We start from the raw sequence: 12,041 nt of genomic DNA, 5'->3' as shown, positions 1-12,041 counted from the left end.
GAAGATTACAGACAGAAACTTAGTGAAAATGTATTATCCAAAGGTAAATACTAACATACATATAAAAAAATTCAAAAGTCAAAAGTGTCCACAGCATTTAAACTGCTCTGAAAAAATAAAAGTCACACTACTGAGCATGACTAAAAATTTGCCGACTTTTTGATAGTTTTAGAGACCATATTTGACCATAACTACCAGCCCTCTCTAGAATTTATTTTTTTAAAGGAATCTGTCAACTGTTTTTGCTACCTCCTCTGAGAGCAACAATGCATCACTTAGTTTACTTGGTGCAGCTATTCTGGCACAATCAGAGCTTTTAGATTCAGCAATACAGCAAAGCTAAGAAAGCTAACCCCGCCCACATCAGGATCTCTATGTACAAATTCTATCGACAGCGAGCTGCTTATCACAGGAGACAGCGGAGTCAGACTAGCAGTCGCATGAATATCAGACTTGGCAGTGAACATGTCCTAGTGATAAAACTTTTATTGTAACTAAACAACAGCACACAACTTGATAAGTGACACATCAATGAATTCTGTGTTTTAACCCCTAATCTAGATTACATAGCAAAAACCTGTTGACTGACTCACTTCAATCCTTGGGCTAACCATAATTTTCGATCATTCTGTCAGTACTTTTATATCCAGCCATATAAACAATGTAGAGCTGCATAGTCTAATAGATGAAAATGAATGAATAAATAAATGTAAATAAAGTGAAAAAAAATAATCAATCATGGAATACCAATGGATTATACATAGGGGAAATAGTTCTAGCTGATAAAGGAAAACACTACTAATAAACATGGGAAAAGGGAATACATACCAGGCCTCTTTCAAAGTCAAGGTTGGAGCTAAAGATCAAGTGATAACACTAATACACAGCCAAAATAGCCAGCTGAAACCATTTTAAATAGATTTTAAATAATGAAAATAAATTAAAAAATTTATATTTTAACCTTCTAAATCGAGTATCACGGAATTGTGGTGCATGTCGCTAAAATACCATTCTAAGCTAAAATTTCCTTTTAATTACCTTTTTATTGTGTAAATCATAAGTGACAAATTCTATACTGATTAGTTTCATAATTGATTCTTGTAGTCTGTAGTGTTTTCATGATACCAAGCTCCAAAACCTGTGGAGAGCCACTGATCTAAGGATAATATTCTAGTTGCCTGCAGCCACCACTAGAGAGAGCACAGGAAATAAATTCATACTTTATCATTGAGTTCAACAATGGCCATATTCAAATAACTAAAGCTCCTCCTTGTGGTGGCTCCAGATAGCCTGCAAGTTATTTTCCAAATCTGTAAAATATCTTTATATGAAATATGTTGCTCTGCATTTAAAAAAAAATCATAGTTAATCAACGATTTAAAAAAAATCTTCAGCTCGAACCTTTTTAGATGAACCCTTTAAAAAAGGTAATGTTGAAGAAAATAATCCATTAAATGGATAATGGATCATGGAGGCTGTAAAAATGGAATCTATGACGCTGGTTCGAGCTGCTTTTAAGTTCAATACACAGCGTCAGAGATTAACCAAGCTAACTGCACCAGAATTCAGGTGCTATTTATAAAAAAAAATGTTTTTTATGACCATATTTATTATGATAGATAATACATTTATCCAACAAAGGGATGTGACTATGCTTAAAAGGGAATGTAATTTAGTGGGTAAAGGATGTGGCCTATCATGTGATCTATGAGCCAAAATTGGAGAGCAGATTTCTGGCACAAGGTAAGCCAACTATCAGGTCGTGTAGACAGTCAAAAATATAACGGATATCTCAAACAGCATGAATCACTTTGATAAATGTGTTGTTTTTTAAGACTGTTTAATCTAAGTTTAGAAGTAGACAGAAGAAATGAGTGAATCAATTGAATGAGAATCAAATTTGAGTCGAGTTTTATAAAACTTGCAGGTCCTGACGAATTTGAATAATTTGCAATTCACTTTTTTAAATCACTAAAATAACCCCAGCTTACATTTTACATATTGCAAAACATTGCATCACTCATAAAAAAAATTGCATAAAAGCTAGTGCTACCCTGATGAATCCCCATCGTATTCGGAGGTGAAGGAGTTCCTTATGTGTGTCCTAGCTGGTGATGAAGACGAACCAGTGACCAGCGAGGCCAAGGTTCCTGAGCTGGGGGTGTCTGGGGAAAATTTTCGGGACCACTCAAATCTGTGATCTTAACCTAAAAGGGGCCTTTGAAAATGTGTCGGTGATTGATAGGGTTGCTCAAAAGCCAGGGGTAGTGTTGAGCATTCCGATACCGCAAGTATCGGGTATCGGCCGATACTTGCGGGTATCGGAATTCCGATACCGAGATCCGATACTTTTGTGGTATCGGGTATCGGTATCGAAACAACATTAATGTGTAAAATAAAGAATTAAAATAAAAAATATTGCTATACTCACCTCTCCGACGCAGCCTGGACCTCACCGAGGGAACCGGCAGCGTTCTTTGCTTAAAATGCGCGCGTTTACTTCCTTCCGTGACGTCACGGCTTGTGTCCTGTATGCCTAATTCTGCATTCAGGACCTGAAATTACATCACGGCTTGCTGTGATTGGTCACGTCGCGGGCACATGGGCGGCACGCAACCAATCACAAGCCGTGACGTAATTTTAAAATGCGCGCGTTTCCTGCCTCCCGTGACGTCACGGCTTGTGATTGGTCGCGTCGCCCATGTGACCGCGACGCGACCAATCACAAGCCGGAACGTAATTTTAAAATCTTGAATGCCTAGAATTAGGCATTGAGGACCTGAAAATTACGTCACGGCTTGCTGTGATTGGTCGCGTCGCGGCCACATGGGCGGCACGCGACCAATCACAAGCCGTGACGTCACGGAAGGAAGTAAACGCGCGCATTTTAAGCAAAGAACGCTGCCGGTTCCCTCGGTAAGGTCCAGGCTGCGTCGGAGAGGTGAGTATAGCAATATTTTTTATTTTAATTCTTTCTTTTACACATTAATATGGATCCCAGGGCCTGAAGGAGAGTATCCTCTCCTTCAGACCCTGGGAACCATCAGGGATACCGTCCGATACTTGAGTCCCATTGACTTGTATTGGTATCGGGTATCGGTATCGGATTAGATCCGATACTTTGCCGGTATCGGCCGATACTTTCCGATACCAATACTTTCAAGTATCGGACGGTATCGCTCAACACTAGCCAGGGGCTGACATGAGGTACCCACACTTTGCTGTAAATAGCAAATTGTTGCATCGAGTGACTACACTGAGAGGAGGTGAAATAGTAGTGCAACTGTTGGTTCCAGGGCCATACCGGCGCAGGGTTCTTGACATGGCACATTTGCATGTTTTGGGGGGACATCTGGGGGTGGAGAACACACAGGAGAGAACATTGCAGAAGTTCTATTGGCCGGGATGTTACAGGGAGATCCTGAATTATTGTAGGTCCTGCCCCACCTGCCAGATAACCGCTACCTCTTCTCACTTCTCAAGTCCTCTAGTCTTGTTACCGGTCACCCAGCTGCAGGAGAGAATGGCTAAAGTGATGCCTATCATGAAGGAGCATCTTCTCCAGGCACAGGAGGCACAGGCAAGGATGTATAACTGATCAGCGAGGCTGAGGCAGTTCCAGCCCAGAGACCGCATGTTACTGCTTATGCCCATGGTGGAGAGCAAGTTCCTAGCCAAGTGGCAAGGCCCCTACGAAGTGGTGGAAAAACTGGGCAAAGTTAATTACAAAGTACACCAGCCAGGGCAAAGGAAGGTCTACCATGTAAACTTGCTCAAACCCTAGTGAGATCGAGAATCGCTGAACAACCCTTGCCTGGGAGCCAGCCCCAAAGTCACCGTGGACGATGTCACCATTTCAGAGACTCTTAATGCCGGTCCAGAGGCAACAGTGTTGGTAGCTGTTGCAGTGGAACCAGGACCTATTCTCAGAGTTGCCGGGGAATATGCAGGTGGTTGAGCATGACGTGTTGACAGAACTGCATAAAAAGGGTGAACATTGAGCCCTATAGAATTCTGGAAGCACAATGAGAGGTGATATCCAATGAGGTGAAGAGGATGCTAAACCTCAGGATGATAGAGAAGTCGAAAAGTGGATGGTCCTCGTACCAAAGCCTGATGGTGAGTGCCGGTTTTGCAATGACTACCGCAAGCTGAATGAAGTCTCTAGTTTTGATGCTTACCTGATGCCTCGTGTGGATGAACTCACTGAGAGACTTGGACCCACGAGATACATTACAACCTTGGACTTAACAAAGGGCTATTGACAGAACCCCATGTCCCAGAGTGCCAAGGAGAATACAGCCTTCTCAATGCATGATGGGTGTTGTCAAAACTCTAGGATGCTCTTCAGTTTGCAGGGTGCCCCGGGCCCCCTTCCAGAGGGCAATGGATTGGATCCTGGCTCCACATAAGAAGTATGCCACATCATACCTCATTGACATAGTGGTCTTTAGCCCCGACTGGGCTATTCATTTGCCAAAGGTACAGTTGGTTCTGGATGCTTTAAGAAGTGTGGGGTTCACCATAAATCTGAAAAAGTGTGCCATAAGGAAGGAAAAGGCCAAGTACCTAGGCTATGTTGTCAGACGGGGCAAAATTAAACCGCAGATAAATAAGATTGAGGTAATTCAGAAGTGGCCGCAACCGCTTTCCAAGAAGCAAGTGAGGGCATTTCCTGGAATTGTGAGCTATTACTGGAAGTTCATTCCAAGTTTTGCTATAATCGCCGCACCATTGATGGATCTTCTTTAAGGTATCAAGTCGACCATAGTTAAATGGACTGCTGACACAGAGATGGCGTTCCAGGAACTGAAGCAGGCTCTATGTAAACATCCAGTTCTGGTTGCACCAGACTTCAGCAAGGAGTTCGTGATCCAGATGGAAGCCTCAGAAGTCGGGTTGGGAGACATGCTGTCTCAGGAGATAAATGGGGAAGAGCATCCATCCTATATCTGAGCAAGAAGCTCTCGTCATGCGAGAAAAATTATGCCATTGTGGAGAAGAATGTATGGCCATAAAACTGGCAGTGGATACATTGAGGTACTATCTACTAGGCCGGAGGTTCAAACTCATGTCCGATTATGCCCCTCTATGGTTCTTAGGATTTCAGGTTCCACTTAGAACATAGGCCAGGTAAGGCTACACTTGAATGCAGATGCCCTCTCCCGAATTCCCTGTTTGGTGTCCAAGGTGCCAAAGCCGTCAGGGCGTGCGCTAGTGAAGTGCCGTCATTGAGTGACGGACCCTGGGACGCGGGCTGCAGCGTTTCCGGGTCCGTCACAGCTAGCGCAGATAGAGTATCTGCTAGCTCTATCTGCGCTAGCATGATGGCAAGTCGGCACTTGCGTTAACGCAGCCCGTTTAACACATGTGTTGAACGGGCTGCATTAACGCAATGTGAATCTAGCCTAATAGTTTGGAGAAGAGAGGTGCCAGCAGCAGTGACATACTCATTGTAACTGATCAATAATATGGTGTAGCTGACATGTTTCCTGTTGAAGTTGAATTATAAAAATACATTTTGTTTGTCTTCATTCTTGATGCATTAGAAAGCAACATCAAGGCAGAAAAATATTTTTTACAGAGGAAAAATCTTACATCCGTGTCAGTTGGTGTGCTTGCTTGTTTCAAGCCAAATCAATGAGTTTTTGCATTTCTTGTGTAATCCTTTGGTGATAGTGGAAACAATTATTTATTTATTTAAAAATACAAAATCCAGGAATTTAACTGCACTTGTCTACCTTACAAAGTGGGAGTCTCACAAACAACTTTTAGTAGAAAAACTGTAGAGGAACAAGATGCACAAGACCATCGGGAGATCCCCTTTAGCTGCAAAAGGAAGGTGCTGACCTGAGCAGGTTTTGTGAAGGCACAACTCCTTTGAACTCCTGGAGATATCAGCTGCTGCTGCTTTGTGGTGGGGGGATAATTTTCCCCAGTATTGTTGACCAGTTTGGAAGATGACACAATATTGGGCTGCACTGCTGTAATAAAGAGCTCAGAGCATGGTCTGACAAGCTTGTTTGTCAGTGCACATGCATTACAATGCTTTATAACTGCGATCAGACTGCTAAAAGTGAAAGACCCATAGAAGGACTAAGGAAAAAATTAAAAAAAATTGAAAAAAAGTTTTGAAAAATATTTTTTTCAAAATTACATTAAAAAAAGATTAAAATCTATTGCACCCATAAGTAAGTATTTTTATGTTAAAAAGATACACATATTTGATACTGCGGCGTCTAGAATGATATGATCTATAAAAACTGGCATACTAGTTAACCGCATCACGGAACACTTTAAAAAAATGAGACATAAAACTATGCTTTTTCATCATACCGCTGAACAATAGGTAGAATAAAACACGATCAAAAATATGAATGTGTAGTTTGTAAAATGGGGTCACTTATGGGGGGGTTCTGCTGTTCTGGCACTCAGGGGCTCTATCAGTAGGTCATGGCACCCAAAAACCATAACAGTAAAATCTGAACTATAATATGGCACTCCTTCCCTTCTTAACTTTGCACATTGCCTAAAAAGTTTTTCTTAAATCAAGGGTATTGGAGCACTCAGGAGAAATTGCACAACAAATTTTAGGATTTAATTTCTACTATTACCCTTGTCAATATAAAAAAAAAATGAGGCTAAAAGAACATGAATTTTTATTTTCATGGCTCTACATTATATTTTTCTGTGAAACACCCAGGAGTTCAAAGTGCTCACCACACATCTAGATAAATTTCTTGGGAGGTCTAGTTTCCAAAATAGGGTCACTTGTGGGAGGTTCCACTTTTTAAGCACATCGGGGGCTCTCCAAACGTGGAATGGTGTCCACTCTGGATTCAAGACATTTTTTAGTTCCAAAAGCCAAACAGTGCTCCCTCATTTCCAAGGCCAGCCATGCGCCCAAACAGGAGTTTTCCCTCACATATGGAGTATCTATCGGTGCACTCAGGAGAAATTGCAAAACACATCTTGGGGTACATTTTCTCCTGTTAACCTTGTTAAAATGAAAAAAAAAGGGGGCTAAAGTTAAATTTGTGCAAAACATTAGGAATTGCTGAGAAACTGATGATTGACTTTAAACCCTTCTACCTTCCTAACCAAAAAAATGATGCTTAAAAAATATGTAGATGTAAAGTAGATATGGTAAATGCTATTTATTAACTATTATGTGTTATATAACTCTCTGGTTTAAGGGCATAAGAATTTAAAGTTTGAAAATTGCTAAATTTTCCAAATTTTCATAAAATTTCAGATATTTTTACAAATAAACACAAGTCATGTCGAATAAATGTTACCACTATCACAAAGTACAATATGTCAAGAGAAAACATTCTCAAAATCACTGGGATCCATAGAAGCATTCCAGAGTTATTACCACATAAACTGACACTGGTCAGAATTGTAAAATTTGGCCTGGTCATGAAGGCTAAAGCAGGTTAGGTGGTGAAGGGGTTCAATCCTTTTTGACGAGGGTTGAATAATTGAGGTTTGAATAGATGGTCCAAAGTTAATCATAGTACTGTACAAAATGCATTGTAAATTAAAAAGTGGTAAAGGCAATAGACAGAGTAGTATAAAAGAACAGAAAAATTAAACATACCACAGCTAAGAATGTGGGAGCTGTTTCCTGCAGCAGAAGCACCACTACCACTGGCACCAGACATCAAGGCAGTAGTAATACCAAATACAAGTCACAATTGACCTCCTTTGCCTCTCACTATTCTATTATTGGGAAAAAAGTGGAGGGCATTATGGAATATATAACACAGGGATCCCCAACTCCAGTCCTCAAGGCCCACCAACAGGTGATATTTTCAGGATTTCCTTAGTCTTGCCCAGGTGATAATTGCATCACCTGTGCAATACAAAGGAAATCCTGAAAACATGACCTGTTGGTGGGCCTTGAGGACTGGAGTTGATATAACACATCACTGGACTCATTCACAGCAGGTTGATGTTACCTCTAATAGCGAGACCATCATTTTGGGCCAGAGTTCTGAAGAAAACTGTCTGCCTGATCACAAATGACTAAGAGGGATAATTTTTGGACCATTTTTAAATTTAAAAAAAAACACATGAAAAGTCTGACAGTGTGCTTCATCATTAAACGGGCTGCTGATTACTATCAGGCTAATATCCATTTCTATGTTGAGGACATAAAAAAAAGCTATATTTGTGTTAAAGAGGTTGAAAATGATTGGGTACAGTCTATGGAGACTCACTGGCATTATAATAATAATAATATAATAATAATAATTTTATTTATATAGCGCCAACATATTCCGCAGCGCTTTACAACTTATAGAGGGGACTTATACAGACAACAGACATTACAGCATAACAGAAATCACAGTTCAAAACAGATACCAGGAGGAATGAGGGCCCTGCTGCTCGCAAGCTTACAATCTATGAGGAAAAGGGGAGACACAAGAGGTGGATGGTAACAATTGCTTTAGTTATTTGGACCAGCCATAGTGTAAGGCTCGGGTGTTCATGTAAAGCTGCATGAACCAGTTAACTGCCTAAGTATGTAACAGTACAGACACAGAGGCTATTAACTGCATAAAGTGTATGAGAACATGATGGAGGAACGTGATTATGTTGTTGTTTTTTATTAATAGGCCACACAGGGATAATTAGGTTAATGCGTTGAGGCGGTAGGCCAATCTGAACAAATGAGTTTTTAGTGCACGCTTAAAACTGTGGGGATTGGGGATTAATTGTATTAACCTAGGTAGTGCATTCCAAAGAATCGGCGCCGCACGTGTAAAGTCTTGGAGACGGGAGTGGGAGGTTCTGATTATTGAGGATGCTAACCTGAGGTCATTAGCAGAGCGGAGGGCACGGGTAGGTTGGTAGACTGAGACCAGAGAGGAGATGTAGGGTGGTGCTGAGCCATGGAGTGCTTTGTGGATGAGGGTAGTAGTTTTGTACTGGATTCTGGATTGGATGGGTAGCCAGTGTAATGACTGGCACAAGGTAGAGGCATCGGTGTAACGGTTGGCGAGGAATATGATCCTGGCAGCAGCATTCAGGACAGATTGGAGCGGGGAGAGTCTGGTAAAAGGTAGGCCAATTAGTAGAGAGTTACAATAGTCCAGACGAGAATGAATAAGTGAGACAGTAAGAGTTTTTGCAGAGTCGAAAGTAAGAAAAGGGCGAATTCTGGAAATGTTTTTGAGATGCAGATAAGAAGAGCGAGCCAGTGATCGGATGTGGGGGGTGAATGAAAGCTCGGAATCAAGGATGACTCCAAGGCAGCGGGCATGTTGCTTTGGAGTAATGGTGGAACCGCACACAGAGATGGCAATGTCGGGCAAAGGTAGGTTTGTAGAGGGAGAGAACACGAGGAGTTCAGTTTTTGACAGGTTCAGTTTCAGATAGAGGGAGGACATGATGTTAGAGACAGCTGTAAGACAATCACTGGTGTTTTCTAAAAAGGTCGGCGTGATAACAGGAGAAGAGGTATATAATTGGGTGTCGTCAGCATAGAGATGGTACTGGAAACCAAATCTACTGATTGTTTGTCCAATAGGGGCAGTATACAAAGAGAAGAGGAGGGGGCCTAGGACTGATCCTTGAGGAACCCCAACAGTAAGGGGAAGGTGAGAGGAGGAGGAACCAGCAAAACAAACAGTGAAGGATCGGCCAGAGAGATAGGAGGAGATACACATACAGAGCAATTTGATGCATTGCAGCAGTGTAACTCACTGAGAATCAGTTTGGAATTTAATTACGGTGGAAAAAATTGTAAAACCTTACAAATTAGAATTTAAAAAGATTTGATCATCTTGATTTAACAGTATTGATAAATGTTTACCAACGCATCTATAAAAAAAGTTTTAACATAATTACATTTATGACATTTTTCATTTAGCTTTGTACATGTTGTTTCTTTAATATCAAGATATATTTAACTTATAACCTGTTCTTATATTTAATTATTACAGGTTACATCACTTATGAATAAAACAAATGTCACTTAAGCAAGTGTTATTCATTCAAGAGAGGAAATGGATATTTAAAGAAAGCAGTAAAGCATCTAGAATACAAAACAGACTGGAAAGCAGGAAGGACACAGCTTGACTAAACTATATTACTGTTGTAGAGAACCTGTATCATGCAGTATTGAACAGATGGAGGAAGATATGTAACATAAAGCTGGAGCTCAGACAGTGAGGCAGCAGGACATGGCCACACCGAATAGCTTTACAGACTGGAAAAATAAAGCAATGCCAACAGTCTGCAAAATTCCATGCATTGCATTGGTAGGCAAGCTGGAATACAGAGATAAAGCGGTGATAGACATCTGTTGATAATGATGTATTTTGTAAATAGAAAGTTGCACATTTATATTCTTTAAAAGCCAGCGAACATGACTTGTAGCATTTACATTTGGGCTGCTTGTATTCTTATCTGATTGAGAGACCACAAATTCCTGATTAACTCTCCTATCTACATAATCTTGTTCTCAGCCCAGTGTGTGATATCAATGCGATTACTAACCATAGAAATGCTGTTCTATGCTGCTGCTGCCATCATCATCATTGGTATTCTGCCCACTAAAAGGTCTGAGACAGCGCTCTATCTATTGCTTAGTGGGCAATGGGTGAGTGCAAGAAATACTCAGGTACATATGATGGAGTCTCTTCCAACCCTTACCATCAGATGCTGTCCTGAATCATTGAGGAGTAAACAAAGAAAAATGAATAATAAGTGAAAGTGAGAAAGTTCTATTGTTTGATTGAAAGTTGGAGTGGTAAATATGCGGCTAAATCCATTTTTGTTTGAGGAGGGTATGGATTTTTTGAGACAAATTGGTTTAAGACCCTAAACTCCTTCTCTTGACTTCTCATCTCAAACATTAGAATAAGAATTTCTGCTGCCTCCTGATTTTTCATCTCCATATGTGAAAAACATCATTTCCACTTGACAGTTCCTTCCAATGTCTTCTCTCATACGTTATGGTTTTTTAGCTTGAAATTCGGACATTCAGCAACTTATCTTGTCAATATATGTATGACCCGTAAACATGTATACCTGCCTCTTTTTCTTCCCTTTCCTCATGTTGTATGGGGTCTCCTTCCCTGTTAACCTCCTTTGTATTCCCTATTCCATTTCCAATACCCCTTTTTTTTCTCTCCTTTATCTTCATAAAATTTAAAACCCAATAAAGTTTATTGGAAAAGAAAGTTGGAGTGGTTGTTTCACAAACAAAATACAAAATTATAATCAATACATCTAAGGAATAATAATAAGTTCCACAATTGGATGTCTTAAAAAGAAATATTCCTGTACCAAGATAATCGTATTGCCCTTGCTATGTACTGTGTGCGATACTGGCCACGATTAAGTCACGCACTCTGCTCGAAATGCGTAAGAATACATCCTTGTTTTTCCTTGTTATGGATTTTATCCCATGAGAAATAAATTCGACATACTTTTTATAAACATAAGAATGCAGGACTTCACTTTTCTTCATTGCTGTTGGTGATGCTGTCATTAGGCCCATGCACCTGATCTCCCAGTGAGCTGACTACTCCAACCTTCTATGTGCTGAGATAATCTTATAAATGTGCCCCTGCTGTGTACTGTGTATTGGTTGTGTCTGACCATGTTGGGAAATGATCTGATCTTTCCACATCTCCTGGGCAGGGGGGAAGAATAAGTGGGTATACTGACAACATAGCAGTGGCTCACTGCTGCTGCTTTCTGTGAGGTAAAACATTTCCCTGACTGTTTACAAACATGTTTTAACTCACAGAAAGAATCAGCTGTGATCCCATGCTGTGCTGTCTGTGTACATTTTTGCTCCCTCCCCTGCCCAGGAGCTGTGGTATGATCAAACCATGTTCCTGTATGGTCAGACACGGCCATTACACAGTACCTATCAGGGGAACATTTATAAAATTACCTCAGCACAGGAACAGTTCTGTTAAGCACATTAAATTGTGGAAATTATTTTTATTCCAAGATCTATTGATTCAAATGTACTTTGTTCATGAGACAATCCTTTTAAGTGGGCCTAAATGAGAAAT

The sequence above is a fragment of the Ranitomeya variabilis genome, chromosome 5 (genome assembly GCF_051348905.1).
Source record: "Ranitomeya variabilis isolate aRanVar5 chromosome 5, aRanVar5.hap1, whole genome shotgun sequence".
Lineage (NCBI taxonomy): Eukaryota > Metazoa > Chordata > Amphibia > Anura > Dendrobatidae > Ranitomeya > Ranitomeya variabilis.
This window is presented reverse-complemented; position numbering follows the sequence as displayed.